Source organism: Eulemur rufifrons, chromosome 7 (assembly GCF_041146395.1).
Source record: "Eulemur rufifrons isolate Redbay chromosome 7, OSU_ERuf_1, whole genome shotgun sequence".
NCBI classification, from domain to species: domain Eukaryota; kingdom Metazoa; phylum Chordata; class Mammalia; order Primates; family Lemuridae; genus Eulemur; species Eulemur rufifrons.
Genome location: NC_090989.1, coordinates 277,326,751 through 277,347,210, shown reverse-complemented (window position 1 = coordinate 277,347,210; position 20,460 = coordinate 277,326,751). Strand labels below are relative to the sequence as shown.

At 37.1% G+C, this 20,460-nt stretch overlaps 1 protein-coding gene across 9 annotated transcripts in view; it reads left to right on the top strand.

The window, feature by feature from the left end:
- Positions 1-20,460, top strand: part of MAPKAP1 (MAPK associated protein 1) — a 237,538-nt gene that overhangs the window by 3,120 nt on the left and 213,958 nt on the right. For 3 of the 9 annotated variants that reach the window (XM_069476788.1, XM_069476786.1, XM_069476785.1), the window contains exon 3: positions 14,438-14,508. The exons of the other annotated variants lie outside the window; for them this stretch is intronic. The gene's annotated coding sequence lies outside the window, so the exon portion shown is untranslated. The remainder of the gene's footprint in view (positions 1-14,437; positions 14,509-20,460) is intronic. 9 annotated transcript variants of the gene reach the window in all.

Genomic DNA, 20,460 nt, shown 5'->3' with positions numbered 1-20,460 from the left:
GATCATTGCCTAATCTGTCACTTTAAATATATTTCTTTCTTTTTGGTGGTGGTGGGGGACTTGTTTTGTTTGTTGACTCATAACTGAAGACTTCAGAAATTTTTGCAGTTCAGTAAATTTATATCTTTCTGGCTAAGAGAATTTGCTGGAAATCTGTTATTCTGATTTATAGGCCTTATTAAGGATATAGCAATAGATACCAAATTATCATATGACAAGAAATACTGTTCAATTACAGTTTTTCCCCATGGGTGGTGCCCTGACTTCGTTTCTGTGAATTTGAAGTTTTGGGGAAATTTAGGCGTAGAAGTTAGTACATTTCAGCTTGTGTTAAATTTGAAATGATTGAGTACTTATATTTCAGTCATTTTAAATACTTTTGTATACTTTATTTCTTTTAATCTTGATAACTGTGAGTTAGGTGGTATTACAATATCCCCATTTAACACAAGTAGCCTAAGGCTTAGTGGTTAAGTGTGTTACCCAAGAGTAACACAGCTAATGAGTGATAGAGCCAGAAAAAACTGGCCCCAAAAGAGTAAACAAGTCTTTATTAACTCAAGTTTTCTTTTGAGCATCTACCCCTGGGGTCTGTAAGCACAATGTCCATTATGTGGTAATAAGTAGGATGGGCCTTGGTGAACTGGAGAGCATGTGCCCAATCTAAAGGTGGCAGTCACTGCTCAGTTCCAGTAGCCATGTGAGAAAGTGGGGCTAGTGTCCTTGGATCTTCTGATTTTTTTGAAAAAATACGGAAATCTGGATTTTAATGTATTAGTTAAAAATTTGCCATTTAAAAAATTATCGTGTAGACCAAAACACATGTATGGGCTGTGTGTAATCCTATGCTGTCTGATTATGAACTCTGGTCTACCCAGCTGATGAAATTTTGGTACCCACTGTTCAAAGAAGAAGGTACAACACAGTGTTGTGATTGTTGATCAGAAGTCTTCAGGTGAATTGTCAGCATGAGGGAGTGTTGTAGCTTGTACTGATATCTTTTAAGTGGTGGCAAAGCGAATGCTTTTATTATAAAATCAGGCTAAATTTCAAGAGGGATAGGGTTTGGATGACAAGATGGCCTCATAATACTTTTGTGCTATTAGTACTTTAAATGGTGCCAGATCTCTTGGTCTTCTCCACAATAGCATGAAGTGGTATTATAAATTTGTTAAATACTTTTGTTTACCTTAATTCCTTTAATCTTGGTAGTCCTGTAAGATAGGTGGTATTATAAAGGGGGTAATAAAAAAACTAGCTGGGCGTGGTGGTACATACCTATAGTCCTAGCTACTCAGGAGGCTGAGGTAGGAGGATTGCTTGAGCCCAGGAATTCGAGGCTGCAGGGAGCTACGATGAGGCCACTGCCCTCCAGCCTAGGTGACAGAGTGAGACCTTGTCTCTAAAAAAAATTAAAGAGAGTAAGCATCACCTCTTGAGATAAAGAAATTGGCGCCCAGTACATCACGATTTAAAAGAAAGTACACTCGACTGAGAGGGACTTGCAAACTGAATACACCTATACCACTAACAGTCTTTGGATTTTGGTCACATCACTTACAAATCTTTGAACCTTTTTTTCCCTTCTGGATAGTAACGAGGAGTGAAATTCAAGATACATTGAGATCTTTTCAGGATGCCAAGCTTCTGATTCTAATTGATATGCTTAAAGACACACAACTGATTTTTGGCAGATTCTAGTGGAGTATGGCTCAAATCTAAAATGCTGCTCCTCTTCCTCTTGTTAGCAGGTAGGGAGCAGCTCTTCCCTCTGTTCTTTATTCATTACTTCCTCTGGGAAAGGATCTTGATGGGCCAGGCACTGCCTGAATACATACAGTGCCTGTTGACTGCCCACACACAAGATTGAAAGAGGGCATAGAGACACCCAGCAGAGTGAGAGAAATATGGTCAGGGAGTTCCCAGCCCAAGAGTTTAATTTATTTTTATTTTAATACCCAGCTTCCACAAGGTGAAAATTGAAGAAATATTGGTCTTCTAGATACTTGTTTTCATTCATACTCTATTGTATATGAAATAACATAGCATATAAACATAGAATAAATCCTGAGCAGTCATTCAAAATTTATTAACTCTAGTTGGCAGCAGTCTAGATATATTGGGGAAATAGATTTAATATAGGAAACAAAAAAATTTGGACCAAAAATAGGAAACAGTTTTAAGTAATTGAAAGTGAGAAAAATGGGAGAAACCACTTAAAAAACCTGAAATTCTGGAGAGAGCAAGAAGGTATTAAAATAACTCTTGGAATTAAGTTATGGTAATTGCTTATGAAATAAATTGACTATTATGTCACATTTACCCCTAAATATATGCATTTTGGATTCATAATATCCTGTACTTAAGTATACTTATATGAATTGTTATATTATTGATGCAAAGTGGATGGAATGTGTAAAACTTCAAAAAAATAACATTTTTAAAGTTCCCTATGGACTCATTTTAGGTATGTATTATAAATAAGTACCGTTTCGGCAGAGAAATTGGTAGAAAATTGAAGGAATGAGTTTGGCACGGTGGCTCACGTCTGTAATCCTAGTACTTGGGGAGGCTAAGGCAGGAGGATCACTTGAAGCCAGGAGCAACACCCTGAGCAACATGGCAAAACCCTGTTTCTACAAAAAAAAATAATTAGCCAGGTATGGTGACCTGTGCCTGTAGTCCCAGCTACTCAGGAAGCTGAGGCAGGAGTATCTCTTGAACCCAGGAGTTTGAGGTTGCAGTGAGTTATGATGACACCACCACACTCTAGCCCCGGCAACAGAGTGATACTGTGTCTCAAAAAAAAAAAAAAAGAAAAAAAGAAAAGAAACCAAAAAAACCCCAGGAAATTGAAGGAATGCTTGAAAATAAAATAAATATTTAGTCTGAACTTTAGTTACTAACATAAAGGAGGCTGATGAAGAACTGTGGTGCAGACTTGAATCTTGAAACAGTATGAGGTGGGGCTTTATAGTCATACTCTCTTGGATTTGAATACTGGCTCAGTATTTTTTTTTTTTTTTGCTTTTTTGTAGAGATGAGGTCTCTCTGTGTTGCGCAGGCTAGTCTCGAACTCGTGGCCTCAAGTGGTCCTGCCTTGGCCTCCCAAAGTGCTGGGATTACAGGTGTGAGCCACTACACCTGGCCCATAAATTATTATTTAATAAAAAAAATTTCAGTTTGAAATTGATATTAACAAATATGGGTGGAGCCAGTGACCATAATTTCAACCAATAGAATTTTCACTAATGCAGGTGATTCTGAAGTTATAAATAGATCATGTATTTTCATGTTAGTTTTCACTTCAGTTATTTTGCACTTAGAACATGGTTTCACATATCTTTGCATCAATGATCTTAAGATTCCTAGGCTAACTTTTCTGCCCCTGCCCCCAAATCCTATTTAAGACAGTATTCTGGAAGAAGAGTCATATTTGTATTGGTGGCACCAGTGTCCCAGTGCTGCCATCACCTTTTCAGTGGCCAGCAGGATAATGAGTAGGCCTGTGACAGCTCTGTCTTTAGTTTCAGAGGGAGTACACTCCTACCTCTGTGGAGTTGTGGTTGGCCATTGGTCAATAGAGTTTGTGAGGTGAATGTTTATATATTAGGAAGTGCTTTCTTGGTATGGAAAATTGTAAGTGTGTTAAAAAGGCAAACTGAGGCACAATAAAATTTTAAAGAGTTTGAGCACACACAGCAATTCGTGAATTGGACAGCTCCAAACCAGAAGTGATTCAAGGGCTCCACTGAGAGAACGCAAGGGGGAGGCTTTTATAGGAAGTAAAGCAAAGAAAATATTTGATTGGTTACAGTTAAACAGTTGCCTTATTTGATCTATCCCACTGGAAAGTCCCTAGTTATATAAGTTTGTTGGCTGCTTCTGACTGGTTGAGCTTAAGTTCTGTTGTTTGTTTTGTTTTTCATGTAGCTATTTACAAGAAATAGCTCAAATTAAGTGTTGCTTATGTTTACAAATCAAGCAAAGTTAAGGTCACTTATGGGGCCTAACTGGTTTTATCTGCTCAGGGATTCTTCAGGCCTGGTCACTGTTTTCTTTTCTTTCTTTCTTTCTTTTTTTTTTTTTTTTTTGAGACATAGTCTTGCTCTGTTGCCCAGGCTAGAGTGCAGTGGTATCATCATAGCTCACTGCAACCTTAAACTCCTGGCCTCAAGAGATCCTCTTGCCTTAGCCTCCCAGAGTTTTAGGATTACAGGTGTGACCTACCACACCTGTCCTGTTTTTATTTATTTTAATAAGTGTGAATTTCTATCTCACTTTTTTTATTTTGTAAGAAAAAAATTGAAGATCAAAGTTTATTGGATTTTAATTTTTCTGGTAACAGTAGTCAGTAAAAGTATGAATATTAAAATGTCATGATGAATTGTTGCCTTTTACTCTTTTCTAATTATCATATACTTCATAATTGAAATAGTTTCTGCATGTGCAATTAAGCATGTTGGCCAGTTAGGTTTGTTTTTTTCAAATGTGCATGATGATTCTCCTATATACAATATAAAAAACATGCAAAAATTTAACAAAGTGTTTGAGCATATTTAAATTAGGAAAATATCAGGCAAGATGTTTCTTTTGTAAACTACTACTGTCCAAAGCATTCTGTATATTATCAGAATGAAAAATGACAGCACTTTGTCATCTGTTCAAATTGATATTGCACTCTTTGCAATGACAGCTGAAAAGGCCCACAGGTGCCATATAAAGAGGTGACCATGTAGTCATATTTCATTTCGGCATCCCTCTGCAAAGCCATAATTACCTAATTAGGTTGTTAATTAGGAGATTAGCATTTCACTATATTGATAGAATGCTCTTTACTGGCGTGGGGCTAGATAGAGATTTGTCTGCCCTAATTTATAATCTCTGCCTGTTTTGTACTTATTTATTTGCTTAAGATCCTGGTGTGGGGCAATTCAGTTACCTAAGAAACAGTTAGTTTACAAGCTAATGAAGCTTTGATCACTGGATTAAAGTGGCTGAGTTAAAATATGAACAGAATTAAAAAGATGGTCACATCCCCAAAATGATAATAAAAATTCCAAGTTGGTATAACTTGTATTCTTGTTAGCACAGGCAACAAACACATGATAAGGATTCATGTTGGTGGCTGGGCATGGTGGCTCATGCCTGTAATCCTAGCACTCTGGGAGGCTGAAATGGGAGGATTGCTTGAGCTCAGGAGTTCAAGACCAGCCTGAGCAAGAGCCAGACTCCATCTCTACTAAAAATAGAAAAAATTAGCTGGACATCATGGCGTGTGCCTGTAGTCCCAGCTACTCGGGAAGCTAAGGCAGAAGGATTGCTTGAGCCCAGGAGTTTGAGGTTGCAGGGAGCTACGATGATGCCACTGCACTCTACCCAGGGCAACAGAGTGAGACTGTCTCAAAAAAATAAATAAATAAATAAATAATAATAATTCATGTTGGTGGAAAGAAAAATCCAAAATATAAAAATTAAGCTAGCCAAAGGATATTTTTTTAGTTATCTTTAATGACAAACATCTATCATTTATACTTGGGACTTATAAAATATGTTAAATGTTTTGAATGTATTTCAGAAACTGAACCTTGGTTAACGACTGCAGACCAAATATATTCAGTCTTCAGTTTGGACTTCCTTAGATAGTCATGTATCAGGGTTTATTTCATTTGTACCTTCTGTCTCTTAGTCTGTGCTTAGAACATTCTCTTCCCACAGTCTGCAGCCCTGAATGCTTATGGAATTTGAAGTATTTCACAGTAAGCTTCACTTGGTGAGCGCTTTGGAATAAGCACAGTTTTTATCAAATGTGTCTAACATTCTTTGGGGGAGTGGAGGGAAGGGGGAAATGATTTTCCTCTATTTTCACTATGTTTGTAATTTGCATTATATATACATTTTCTGCCTTTTTCGGTTAAGGAAATTAAGAGTGTCTGAACAATGTTATTAGCACCATTCTCACTGAGGTAGTTTAGCTCCTTTTGATTTTTTTTTTTTTTTTTTGGTATCAGTGTTAAAGTTGTAGAAATTGCATGTGTGCTCATGTCCTTTTTTTCCATCGTTTTGAAGAATTACATTTCTGTTTTATATCTAATTTTCTTTAACATTTAAAAAATAAAAATATTTTTATATTAAAATATTATGTGTAAAATCTTCTAGTCACTTTAGCTTTCTGCTTAATTGTAATATTCATTTATTCAGTTAGTATTTGCTGAATCTATATTAGGCAGTAGGCATATGTCTGGGAACTGAGCGATGAAAACTACAGGCATAGTCCCTGCTCTCATGGATCTTGCATTCCAGTAAGAGAAAGGATATCCTAGATTCAGGTAGAACCTAGCTTGAGAAGTATTATAATAATGAGAGTCTAGGTGAGTATGGAGGAACAACTACTCCAGACTTGATAAAGTCAAATCTTCCTGGGGCACGTGATATCTAAATTGGGATCAGAAGGATGAAGGAGAAAGACATGGTAAGCCAGGTGGCAGGATAGAGAAAATTTCCAGAGAGAAGTATTATATTAATAGTATATGTATATATTCAAGGCTTGAAGTAAACAGAGTTCCTTATGGCTGGAGTAGAAAGAACTACAGGGAAAAGTGGGAGATGGGGCTGCGGAGGGTAGGCAAGGTTCAGTCATATTAAGGAGTTTGGGAAGTCACTGAAAGATTTTAAGACAAGGTAGGAAACAGTTGCAGTAGTCTGAGTGAGAGATAGTGGCTTGGGTTAGGTTATTGAAATGAAGAGAGATGGATGAAATTTAGAGAGAAGAATTAGAATGCACAGGGCTGGTATTTAAATGGCTGTAGCCTTCATAGAAAGGAGTGAAGGATCCTGATTTGGATATTCTATATGTTTTCTAATTTTATTTAGGTTTGAGACTATGTGTTTGAGTACATCATAGATAAGGGATCCATAGTCTTATTTTCTACTTTGACACCAAAATATGTAGCAACTAGTTTTCTTTTATGTGAATTGGGAAGGATACTAACATTTGTCACTTTTGGGCCCTACAGTGGGACAACAGCTTTGTGAGGTAATGAGATAAAGAAGAACTGAGGCTCAGAAATTGTGATGTTACCAATTTTCTCAGCTACTAGGTGGTAGAATTGGGAGCATACCCAGATCTCCTAAGCCTTTGTGCTTTCTGTCATGCCACGTTGCCTTTCTTGTTTTATCTCCTTCAGTTTGTTTGTTCCAAAGTGGAGAGAAGGAAAAGCTGCTTCAGTGCATGGGGATTTGCTTCAGCAAAGTCAGAAGTTCTGTGGGAGTTTCTGATAGAAGGATTAATCTCACTCAGCTAGAAATATAGATTAGCTACCTCTACACGGGTCACTAATGTATGAGACAGTTTTCTTTTCCCTATGGGAAAAGACTTGAAAACTCCCATTTTCATACGAGTAATCTCGTATGAAATACATACTTCTATTTAATGTAATCAATGTGTTTTACAATTTGTTAAAAATTTGTTTTTGAAGTGGGGTCTTGCTATATTGCCCAGGTTAGCCTTCAACTCCTGGGCTAAAGCGATCCTTGCACCTCAGTCCCCTGAGTAGCTGGGATTATAGGCACAAGCCACTGTGCTTGGCTTAACAAATTTGCTTAAAAATTTTATGGTTACTATTAACAGTTTTGTTCATTTAAGTACTTGGTGTCCTTGTGTTGGAATCACGTGAACTAGAGGAAATCTAGGATGCAGCATGGAGTCTAGTCTTCCTGGGTTTCTATCCCTGGTTTTTAATTGAGATATAATTTACATACCGTAAAGTTCACCCTTGTAAAGTGTACAATTTAATGGTTTTTAGTATATCCACAAAGCTTGTATAACCATCACCATTATGTAATTCCAAAAAATTTTTGTCACCCCAAAAAGAAACCTCATATCCATTGGCAGTCACTCCTTATTTTTCTTCCCCCAGCTCCTGGTAACCACTAATCTATTAAATACTTTCTGTCTCTATGGATTTACCTATTCTGAACCTTTCATATGAATGGAATTATACAGTATGGGGCCTTTTGTGTCTGGCTTCTTTTACTTAGTATAATGTTTTCAAGGTTCATCTATGTTATAGCATGTATCAGTACTTCATACCTTTTTATTGCTTAATAATATTCTATTGTATGTATATACCACATTTTGTTTACCTGTTCATTAGTTGATGCACATTTGGGTTATTTCTACCTTTTGGCTATTATGAATAATGCTACTATAAACATTCATATACAGATTTTTGTGTGAACATCTATTTTCATTTCTCTTGGGTATATTCTTAGGAATAGAATTGCTGAGTCTTATGGTGACTTTTATGTTTAACATTTCGAGGAACTGCCAAACTATTTTCTGAAGTAGCTGCATTAGTTTACATTTCCACCAGCAATGTGGAAGGTCAGCTTCCTGCTTCTGCTCTCCTCAGGCTCTGTATTGGTTGGTCTGGGCCGGAAGCAACCCTAGGCTCTAAGAGTTCTACAAGACTTTTGTCTTAAAAGATGGGAAATTTTCAATTTTTCTCTGTTTAGCCAGGTCCATTCCATAAGCATATGTGTACTGGGCCTTAAATATTGGGCATTAGTGATAGGAAGTCAAATAAGGCTCATAGTTCTTTCCTCTCAAGGACTTCACAGTCCAGCAATGGGACTTCTTATTAGGAAAAGAGAGGAAAGGGGAAAGCCAGTGAAGAAAGTAACTGCTTGGAAATTCATGAATTTATACAACATGGATCCTAACTTTAGAATCTAGGCAAAGATTGGCTTTTTTTTTTTTTTTTTTTTATAACAGATTCTGGGGTATTTTTCCCCCTCATCCCACACTTTAACTATTATTGTCCCTTGGGTTGTGTCCCTAGGTTGCTGTTCTTCTTTACTTACAAGTTCTCCTTAGGCAAAATTCACATGTATGAACTAATCTGTCACTTACATGTTGATGTCTCCCAAATTTGCGCAGACTTTTCTCCTAGGCTATCAGGTTTGTGTTTTGATGGATCTCTGTTTGGCTAGTCTGTAGACATCTCAAGCTCATTGTGTCTGAAACATAACTCATCTCCCAGCTACCTGCTAACCTGTTCCTACTTTTGAGTTCACAGTTTAATTTGTTGGTACTATCATGCAAGCCATAAACTTTCCGCTTCTCCTTAATCCTCCACATCCACTCAGTCATCAAGTTCTACCAATTTTTATCTCAATTATTTCTTGACTATTTCTTGAATTCACAGAACCATCTTTCACTGCTTTAGTCTAGATTTCATCATCTCTTTCTTGTCACAGCTAGTCACAGCTTCATAACTAGTCTTCTTGTCCATCAGTTTAATCTTCTATACAACTGCCAGAGCAGTCTCTGAAATGGCCAGTCAGCAGCTTTGAACTCTGTGTAGTTTTAGTTACTAAGTACTACTAGTTCTGCTGTTTCTTACCTCAGTGCCTTGTCTCATGCTGTCCTGTCTACCTCAAATGTTGCCTTTTGTTCCCTCTTCCAACCTTCCAACTTCTCATCTTTGAAGATCCATTTTAGACCAGGGAATAAAAGCAATAATAGTAATGGTAAACATTTGTATAGTGCTTACTATGGGTCAGGCACTATTATAAGCACATAACATGTATTAATTTATTCAGTCCTCACAAAATCCTAAGAAGTAGCCACCAAAATCATTCCTATTTACAGATGAGGAAATGGAGACACCAAAGTTACTTTCCCATGGTCCTATAATGAGTGGCTGAGTCCAGATTTGAACCCAGGCAGACTGATGCTTGATTGTTTGCTCTCAGCCTCTCCTACCTACCCTTTCTCAATCTCTGCCATCCCCTTGACTTCCTCACCACAAAGTATAGTTATCCTCTCTTTACTTCTCCAATAACTCATCCATGGTTTGATATTAATTTGCAGTCCATAGAACAGATCTGGAGTGAATTACATTTTAAACATTTCTGATCAAGGAGCCAGCGTTATAGATTACTTAATTTTTTTTAACTAAAGATGGCTAAGTTGGAAGTGACCACTTCCATTATCTTGACCATAGTCATCTCTGTAAAGCCTTGTCTGAGTGAGTATCCAGTTTCAGTTAGATATTTTTTTCTTTGTCTCTTCATAGTACATTGTTATCAAATTCTCTAGCATTGCTCTCGTTATTTTAAATTAAAAAAAATTTTTTTTTATACAGGATCTCGATATGTTGCCCAGACTGGTCTCAAACTCTTGGCCTCACATGATCCTCCCACCTTAGCCTCCTGAGTTGCTGGGATTACAGGCATGAGCCACGATGCCTGGCTCAGCTCTGATTATTTATTGTGACTGTTTATATACTTGTCTTTTCCCTGCTTGACTGTAAGCTTCTTGGGGACAGGGACTGTGACTTAGCACTTTGTACTCCTAACTCTCAGCATATAGTAGGTATTCATGCATGTTATATGAACAGATAAGGCTGTTTATACTCAGACTAGAGTAAGAAGTGGGCTAAGAAGATTGTTATGAAGTAGACTTAAACTGGAAACATGAAGCAACATGTTGTAGTGGTCTGTAGCAGGATTCTGGAGTCAGGCTGCCTGGGTTTTATCCTAGCTCCATCTCTTATTGTGTGGCTTTGGGCAAGTCTGTACCTCAGTTTACTGACTTATAGAACATGAATAATAATAGAGTCTACCTCATTGTTTTGTGACTGACATAAGTGCTTTATGTTTGTGTAAGAGATGGGGCCTTGCTGTATTGCCCAGACTGTGGTGCAGTACCTGTTTTTTATAGGCGCGATCATAGCGTACTGTACCCTTGAACTCCTGGGCTCAAGTGATCCTCCTGCTTCAGCCTCCCCAGTAGCTAGGACTATAGGCCCGCACCACTGTGCCACGCCTGCTTTTTAGATAAATAAGCAAATTTCTGGAATACAGAGAATTAATTATTCTAAACTGTATTTTGTGAAACATTCCCACCCTAACTTCAATATCATAGGCAGAATGAAGCCAGTCCTATTGGGTTATCCTCATGTTTGATCCACCATGGTGGTGACTAAAAAAAAGGTAGTCTGAAAGGTTATTAAAAAAATACCTGGCAAAATTAATGCAATTTGGTTAATAGTAATAACAGCAGTTATCACTTATTGAGATTATGAAAGCGGTATTCAAATGAAAGTACAAAGCACCTTTCAAAGTCACATAAAAATAGTTTGAGGATTATATGCTGGTATAGATTATCTCATTGCTGTCTTCTATTCATTGGGAGCTGAATGAGTTTGATAGTTGACAGCTTATTTATTTTCCTTTCAAAAAGATGTAGCTAGAATAGGAAAAGTCAGTAATATTGCATCTTCAATTTGTAAAGTGCTTTTTACTTTCTGTAAATATTCTATTTTGTTTTATAGCAGTATCCCTGTGATATGGATAAATAGGAAATATTTTATGGTTATTTTATTTATAATTGCAACCTATGGCTCCGCCCAGCATTATCCATTTCTCTCCCTGTGCTGTTTTTCTCCATAGCACTTCTCTATTTTGTGTCTGCCTTCTGTCCCCGATTAGAATGTGAGCTCCACTGGCCGGGTGTGGTGGCTCACGCCTGTAATCCTAGCACTCTGGGAGGCTGAGGCGGGTGGATTGTTTGAGCTCAGGAGTTTGAGACCAGCCTGAGCAAGAGCGAGACCCTGTCTCTACTAAAAATAGAAAGAAATCATATGGACAGCTAAAATATATATAGAAAAAAATTAGCCAGGCATGGTGGCACATGCCTGTAGTCCCAGCTACTTGGGAGGCTGAGGCAGTAGGATCGCTTAAGCCCAGGAGTTTGAGGTTGCTGTGAGCTAGGCTGACGCCACGGCACTCTAGCCTGGGCATCAGAGTGGGACTCTGTCTCAAAAAAAAAAAAAAAAAAAAGAATGTGAGCTCCATGAGGGCAAGACTGTCTGCTTTTTCTGCTGTACTTTTTGCATCTAGAATAGTGCCTGGCACACAATAGGCATTCATTAAGTATAGGGAGCTTTGGTTCTCGCCTTCTGGATTCTTGAGGGCTGCCTTTTGACTGAATCCAAACTTCACAGAACAAATCCGGATTTGTTCTGTGAAGTTTGGATTCAGTCGAGGGGCCGTAATTGGGGATTTGGAGGGACACATGTGGCCTTGAGGGTGCCGGTTCCCCAGTAGACCTAAGAAGGTTTGAGCATAGATTTTAGTAGCAAAGTTTTATAGTTTAGTTTCAATACAAATGAAACCATTCTGAGAGAGTTAGAAATTACCACAAATTTAGTGGTTTCAAACCATACATTATTGTAAGGTTTCTCAACCTCAGCATTATTGATATTGACATTTTGGGGGGTATAATTCTTTGCTGTGGGTGCTGTCTTGTTCATTGTACTATGGTTAGCAGCATCCCTTGGATCTACCCACTAGATGCTAATAGCACCCCTCCCCAGTTGTGAGAACCAGAAGTGTCTCTAGACATTGCAAAATGTTCTCTGGGGAGCAAAATTGGCTTCCATTTGAGGACAACTACTTTAGAACCCCTGCATCACTGTCAATGGGATCTTACAGCAAACTCAAACGATTTGGGGAGACAGATATTTATACCTTAATGAAGTAACCATATTTCTGATTCTAGAATTGCATCAAAAAATTTTAAATGGGCAATTCCTTAAAAATGGTATTCATGTAGCTAACTGTAATGAAGGTAGAAATAAAGTGCTTTTAAAACAGTTTGGATCCTGGGAATTAGAGAAGGGTTTACAGAGAATAAGATACTTGAGTTGGATTTAGAAGAATTTATGTTGGAGGAGAAGGGCATATCTCAAACAAAGGAGTATCATTACCAAAGGCCAGAACATATTCAGAGTAGTCCTGGGAGTTGCAGGATGAGTAGTGGAGGGAGTGAAACTGGATTGTAGAGAATCTTAAGTGTTATATATGAAGGGGTTTAGGTTTATTTCTCTACTATACTGGATTCATTTTCTATTGCTGCATAGCAAGTTACCACAAATTTACCAGCTTAAAACAAATTTCTCACAGTGAGTCAGGAGTCATGGCTTCAGTTGGGTTCTCTGCTCATACTCTCAAAGGGATGAAATTAAGGTGTCAGCTGGCTACAGCCTCATCTGGAGGCTCCAGTAGGGAAAGATCTTCCAAGATCTCATAGGTTTTGATGGAATTAATTTCCCTGTGGCTGTATACTGAGGTCCCCTTTTCTTGCTAGTTGTTGGCTGGGACCATTCTCAATTCCAAGAGGCTGCTCACAGGTCCTTGCCATGTGCGGTTCTATAACATGGCTGTTTGCTTCTTCAAGGCCAGCAGGAAAGTCTCTCTGGCTTAGAGTCTCTCTCTGTAGTTGGCTAAGGTAGAGTCTCATATAATGGAAAGTAATCATGGAAGTGACTCTCCTGTCACCTTTGCCATATTTTATTGCCTAGAAGCAAGTCAAGTTCCACCCACATTCAAGGGAGGGAATAAAACAAAGGGATGGATATCAAAAAGCACAAATTTCTAGAGTAATCTTAGAATTCTGTCTACCATATGTACCTTCAGATCCACGAGGGCAGTGGCCACGTCTTTATTTTTTGCTCAGCACTGTATATCTCGTGCTCAGGACATAATAATTTGTTAAATGAGTGAAATCAATGAGTATTTGCTATTTATGGCTTAAGCTCCTAAACTGGTGATTTCACATTGAGAAACAGTCTAGCTTCTTTGGCATTATTTATATTCTTCATTCTAGGTAAGACTGTAAACATTTTTACCTGAGATCTTAAAACCTAAAATTGTTTATTTTCACAATTGTCAGTCTAATCTATTATGTCAGAGAGACAACACCTACTGGAAAAATAATTTTAGGGCTACATTGCACCAAAAACTGGCAGATTTCTTGTAACAGCTAGAAATGTTGTCAGGTTTGGAGTTTGGGGGGTAGTGGGTGGTTAGGTTGTCTGCAGTTTCACAGCTATTGCTAATACATGTTATTTCAAAATACTTTGAAAATACTAATTGTTTTATAATAGCTGAATAATGATACTTTAGTCTAACTTGTGCTTAGAACTTTATGTATAATTTGGTGTGATTAATAGTTCTTCAAACTTTTCATAGGAAATACCTGTTGAGTAAAATTTAGATTTTGAGTTGTCCATGGATAAAGTGCCATTTTATCTGTGCAAAATCATGTTTCTGACACCAAAACCTATGTTTTTGCACTGGACACTTGCTGTTCAAACGGGGGTTAGGAGAATTCCAGTATGTGCCAGGGAGTACTGGAAGCCACAAAGTGAGCATGGCACATTTTTCTAGAGTATCAATTTTAGTGGTATATTTGAAGGTAAGCATTTTTTCCTTTTAAAACAAACAGAGGCAATATATTATAGGATAGAATGCAAAATGTGAATGAATTCTAAAAATAAATTTCTTACTTATGGCATGTTGCTGTAGATAGCTCCCCTAGATCCTCTCATACCTTGATTTATGGTCATTCTCCTCTACCCTTCAGGTGTGTCCGTGGAGAAGTTGGACAGTTCACTGTACTGTACCAGGCTCCTTTTAACTGGATCTTGGCAGATGGTAAGATTCTGAGGCATTTCAGGTGGTGGTTAGTGGTCTAGACAAGAAAATCAGGGGTCAGGATTCCTTTGTCCAAGGGAGACTTTCGATAGGAGAAGAGACCTTACCTCCTGGTAGGTTGGGGGGAGGCCTCAGTCACTCATGGGGGCCTCTGCAGGACAGCTGGAATGACAGGGATGGCTGAGCTTCTCTCTGCACATTGTCTTTTATCCCTAGCTTCTTCCTGTTGTATGGAGTGTTCAAAGAAGTCCAGAGTAGAAGCTGCAAGACCTCTTGAAGCCAAGGTTCAGAAGTTCTGCAACATTACTTCCACTATATTCTGTTGGTCAAAGCAAATCACAGTGTGAACTCAGATTCAAGGAGTGGGGAAATAAATTCCACCTCTTGGTGGGAGGAGCTTCAAAAGCCATGGGCTTTTAAAAATCTGCCTTGCCTCCTTGAGCAAGTTACTTAACTCCTTTAAACCTTAACTTTTTTTTTTTTTTAAATCTATAAAATGAGGATAGTATTAATACCTACCTTCTGGGGTGGTTATAAGGGTTGAATGTGTTGTTACATGAAAAGTGATTAGTACAGCTCATAGTAAGAGCTCAGTAAATGTCAATGTTTACACTTCCTTGTGTTTCTGCCTGATAAAAGCCTAGCTATCCTTAAATGCTGCCTTCTTTCTTCCTGACACCTTCTCTGACTTTCCTGTCTCTTAGAAAACATATTGCCTTGGTGTCTCATTTGGTGGTGGGTATATATTGCTTTATGTTACTGTTCTGCATGTACGTAACATAACTCCTCTGCTCAAATTTGTAAGTAAGCCTCTGGAGGGGGCAGGCCAATGTTTATGTAAGTTTTTGTAGGATTCCTAGTCCCTAGCACTTAGATGATGATTAGTGAATGAATCTCTTTCAAAAGAATATACAGGCATTTCCTTTCTGTTGTTTTAATTTAATCTAGTGAGTACTTTTAGTCAAAGTATGGAAATAAAAACGTGAGAGGAAAAAATGAACTCTCTAGATACGTGGTCTTACTATTTACTGTTTAATGAAACTGGACATATTCACATGGAAAATATTTTAATTCCCTGAGGGAGAAAAAAGTCTCAATTTTTGCTAGTCTGAAAAATAAATGAAGGTTTAATTTCGAGTTAAATTGGAGACAGTTAGAGAAAGAGATTTAAAAGCAATAAAGTGGGTTTTATTTTAATGGTCACTTCAATTATTTTCAAATTCCAGGAGATATGAATTCTTAACTTTAACTATATCAAAGAATGTTGAAATTTTAGAAAAAACCAGGGTCTGTTTGTTTTTGTAAATGGAAGATTTTGTATATAATAAAAAGGCTTTTGTTTTTCTCACTTGTAATAATTTCTTGTTGTGGAAAATAAATGTGAGTGCTCCTGTAACACACTTGAGGATTCCTATTTAGGAATCAGTTTTAACTTGCCTAATGCTAATAGTGTAAACTCGGGGTACAGTGTGGAAAGGTAAAAAAAAAAAAAAAAATCTTACATCTGCTGTTACATGTTGTTAACTCCCTCAGTAGACATTAAATCATTTCAAGTACAATAATAGTGTGGGAGGTAAATTAACTAACCATTAACAATCTTATAAATACACAATTAACATGCCAACATTTATATGGCACATTGATGAGGCAGCAGTAATTTTTGATTGGGAGTTTGCAGACCTTTGAGAAGCCCCAGGCTGTTGCTTATTCAGACAGGTTTTTCACAGATTGCAGGTGAAGGGGTGAGAAGTCTGCCTGGCAGAGGGAAGTAAGTGTGTAGTGTTTTGAAAAAATCCAGGAAGGGGAATTTCCTTCTAACCGTTGGCTGGACTTCAGCATTTTAAGTGATATTTTGCTTATCTCAAGTTCTTAGGGAGTGAAGTATGGGATGTTCTGGTTTGCTTATGGTGGGTTATTTGAAGAAACAGAATATTTCAGATATGGACTCATAGCTAATTGTGCGTGAATCACCAGGGATTTTCAAAATATTGTTAGACCTAACTGTGTATTTAAAGTAAACCCTTCCTCTGTGGTTTGAGGTCAACGAGTAGGTGACCTCTAAAGTTCCTTTCATGTGTGAAATTTTGTGACTTTTATTTTTTTGAGCAACTATTACATGCACAACTTATTTCTTTTGGTTATATAATTCATTGTTGCATTAGTGGAGGGGAGCAAAGGGGCTAATACACCATAAAACACATTTGCTCCCTTTTATCTTTCACAAAGAAAGACCCATGGGAGAAATTTCTCTCAGGTCTCAGAACCAAAAAAGCACAATAGGATTTTTAAAAATCATGTTTGTGATGACTATGGTAACTCTTTGTTTCTCTTTGTTTTGAGAGGTTGTATGGTATAGAGGTTAATTAAGATCCAACACTCTTGGGTTTGATTTTAATTCTACTGTATGTTAGCTGTCTGGCTTTGGGCAAATTTCTTAATCTTTCTGTGCTCAGTTTTTTCATAAGCTATTTTAAATAAAATTTGGAAATGTGTGTATATGAAATTATTATTTAAAATTGTATTAAGACTTGATACCCATCAAAGCCTACTAAAAATTATTCCCATGTTTAGGGCATGTTCCCAGTCACCACATACAGGTTACATGATCATTAATGAGCACAAATAGGTATGTAAGTGGTAATAGTATACAAACTGTACCTGGAACCACCCTTAGCACTTAGTAGGAACTTAGTAAATAGTTGTTGAATGAATGAAGTATAAAGGAGACCCACCCAGTACATTAAAAATGGCTGCGTCATTTTGGGACATGTATTACTATCCTTCCAGTCTGTGTGGATGTTCCTGTTGCTTCCATTTTTAATCAAATATTCTTTAAAGAACCTGCTGTTAAAACGTGGGAGAAAGGAACTGTGGAAAGTAGGACATCTTAGGGGAAGTGATCTCTTAGAGTTGATATTATTGTTTATCTGACAGCCTAAAGACGTACAAAAGGGACTGACTATCTCAGAGTTAGAAATTGGTGACATCCAAGTAAGGCATTCAAGACCTAAAGAGACAGCATTTGTAAAAGTATAGAGCAGCATTTCTAAACCATGTTCTGTGAGACCCTGTTATACATTGATATGTTTTAGTGTTCTTAGAGAAAAAAATATTTAGTTTGGGGTATATTTTGTTACTAGAGTCCCTATTCTTGGAGAGTCACAATATGTAAGTACACAATTTAAAAGCTTTGACAACTTCGGTGATTAAACAGAAAGAAGAAAATCTGTTTAACTTTTAATCTGGTGTTTCCTAGACTTTTTTTAAAAATTGTAAAGTATATACAGGATAAGTGGTACATAAAATTTACCATCTTAGCCATTTTTACATATATAGTTCAGTGGCATTAAGTATAATCATTCTGTGCAGCCATCACCACCATCCATCTACAGAACTTTTGTATCTTCTGAAACCAAAATGTACCCATTCAGTACTTTTTCCCCTTACCATCTCCCTCCAGCCCCTAGCAACCACCATTCTACTTTTTATTTCTGTGAATTTGACTGCTCTACATACCTCATGTAATTGGAATCATATAGTACTTATCCCTTTGCAGTTGACTTATGTCTTCAAGGTTTATCCATGTTGAAGCATGTGTCGGAATTTCCTGCACTTTTAAGGCTGAAAAATATTCCATCATTTGTGTATTCCACATTTGTTTATCCATCCTTTAATCGCTATGTAGTATTCTGTCTTATGTATGTGTCAGCGTGGCATATGAACTATTGATGGATGTTTGGGTTACTTTCAAAGCGTTAAAAACAATTTTGAGATAAATATTTTTGCACAATTATCTCCTATGCACAGATCCTAGAAGTGAGATTTCCCAGAGGGTATCCATGTTTTACATTTTGATAAATATTACCAAATTACTCGCTAAAAAGTCCCAGTTTTCATTCCTTCCTATGGTGCATGAGAGTGTCCATTTCTCTGAACCCCTGCCAGGATTAGTCTTTTAAATGATTTTTTGATCTTTGCATAACTGATCAGAGAAAATAACTTGTTCTTATCTGCATTCTGAATGTCTTTGTCTTAGAAATCAAATATACCTTTAAATAATTTGTTGCTCTTAAGGGAGATTTAAAAAATACTCTTTTGGTTCTGAAAAGTAGTGTTGTTGTAATAAGTTGATAGTGTCCCAAGGTGACAATTTTGAAGGGCATATTGAGGAGAAGCTCTTGTATTAAGAAGAAAAGGCAATCCTTTCTTTGTAATCACACTTACACCTGACACTCATATATGACTTATCTCTACAACAAAATTGGATAGTCCTTAGAAGTTGGGCGGCAATACTTATTGAATTCCTGCTATGTGTAACATCCTTTGTTACCAGAAAGGAAGCGGTATTATAGCCCCTGTCCTTGTGGAACTTATAGTCTAAGTCTTTTACCTCCTACACATAATAGGAGGTAAAAAGTGACATATACAATAGCACGTATCTCAAGGCAGTCCTGCAGGAATTTCTTACCGGAACTAGTATTGAGTATTTGTTGAGTGAATCATATAGATTCCCCAGTGTATGAATAGAGACACAGTGTCCTAATAGAGACGATATCTACTGGTATTGGATTGTTTTGAGGCCTCTGATCTGGAAGGATAAAGTTGGGGAGTGGGTGTGTACCTTCTGTTTGCCCATTCCTCTTTTCTTCATAGGAGGTGATGGAACAGATCCATTTTCCTGAAAAAGAATTTATTGAGGGTAACTTCAGTATACTTTGCCTTTTGCCATTTGACTTTTTGGTGCTAGAACACTCATTAAATGTGTGGCTTCTTATTGAAGCCCTTGTTCTTGCAGGGGTGAACTATTCAGTATGAAGTTGAAAGCACCTGCCCCTCTGCTGGTGACTAGTTGCTTTCTTTTCACATACAGAAGACAGCATATCATGATTGCTGTACGAGGATGTTTGCAACTCTGGTGATCTGTGATGCTATGATTCTGTGAAAAAACAAATATTCATAAGTAATTCTATGGTATATATGTCTTTTTATGGCTATAGAAAAAGTTCTTTTTATAAGTGAAATTTAAATGCTTCCTGTTAATTTTGTAATTTTTTTCTAATTAATATACTTAAAATGGTGGATTGACATTTGAGACACCAGATGTCTCTGAAATTTGACACTTAAGAATCCTATGGTATTAGGAGATGTACTAGGTCTGTATTAGGGTATAAATTTTTTGATGGGGGTGCGCCTTACGTTTGCATTTCCCATTACCCTCAATGTAAAATAAGTACTCAATGAATATTTTTAAAGGAAAAAAGTGAAGATTAATGTAATTCTCTTGATTAGAGATACTCCTCAGTTAAACTTCCTTTTAATCTCAGTGTCTTTATTTTAAGACCCACTAGGTGTTATCTCATAGAATGATGTGTTACCAGACAGAATATTTTAAAACCTCAGTTAGCTATAATGATTTATTAACTAGATTCTCTCAAATGTTCAATTTCTAGAAGAAACAAATAACGAAATGTGGTGTTATAAGATCTTTCTAAAAATAAATATCTTTTAGGACTTCCCTAGGAACATGTTCAATCCAGCTTTGACATTCCTTGTACTTTGAAGTGATTTTGGAGGAGCAGAGAGGTGATCCAGATGCAGTGTCCTCTATCACAAACGAAGCATAGACTTATTTTATCTGCATGAACTTACTAAAGGATGAGATACTGATATATTTTAGGACTACTTTAAACAAGAATTGAAAGCTGAAGTTAGTAATGATATTTTTACCATCATTATTATTAATAGCTAATATTTATTTCATTATGTGCCAAGTACTCTTTTGTGCACTGTATCTGCATTATCCCCTAATCCTCTCATTCCTGAAACCTCCATTTTATGGATGAAGAAAGAAAAGAGAGGCTCAAAAAGGTTATGTCTTTTGACCAAGATCACATAGCTAGAAAGTGACAGGGCCAGGATTTGAACCTAGTTCTCTCTCTACAGCCTAGGTCC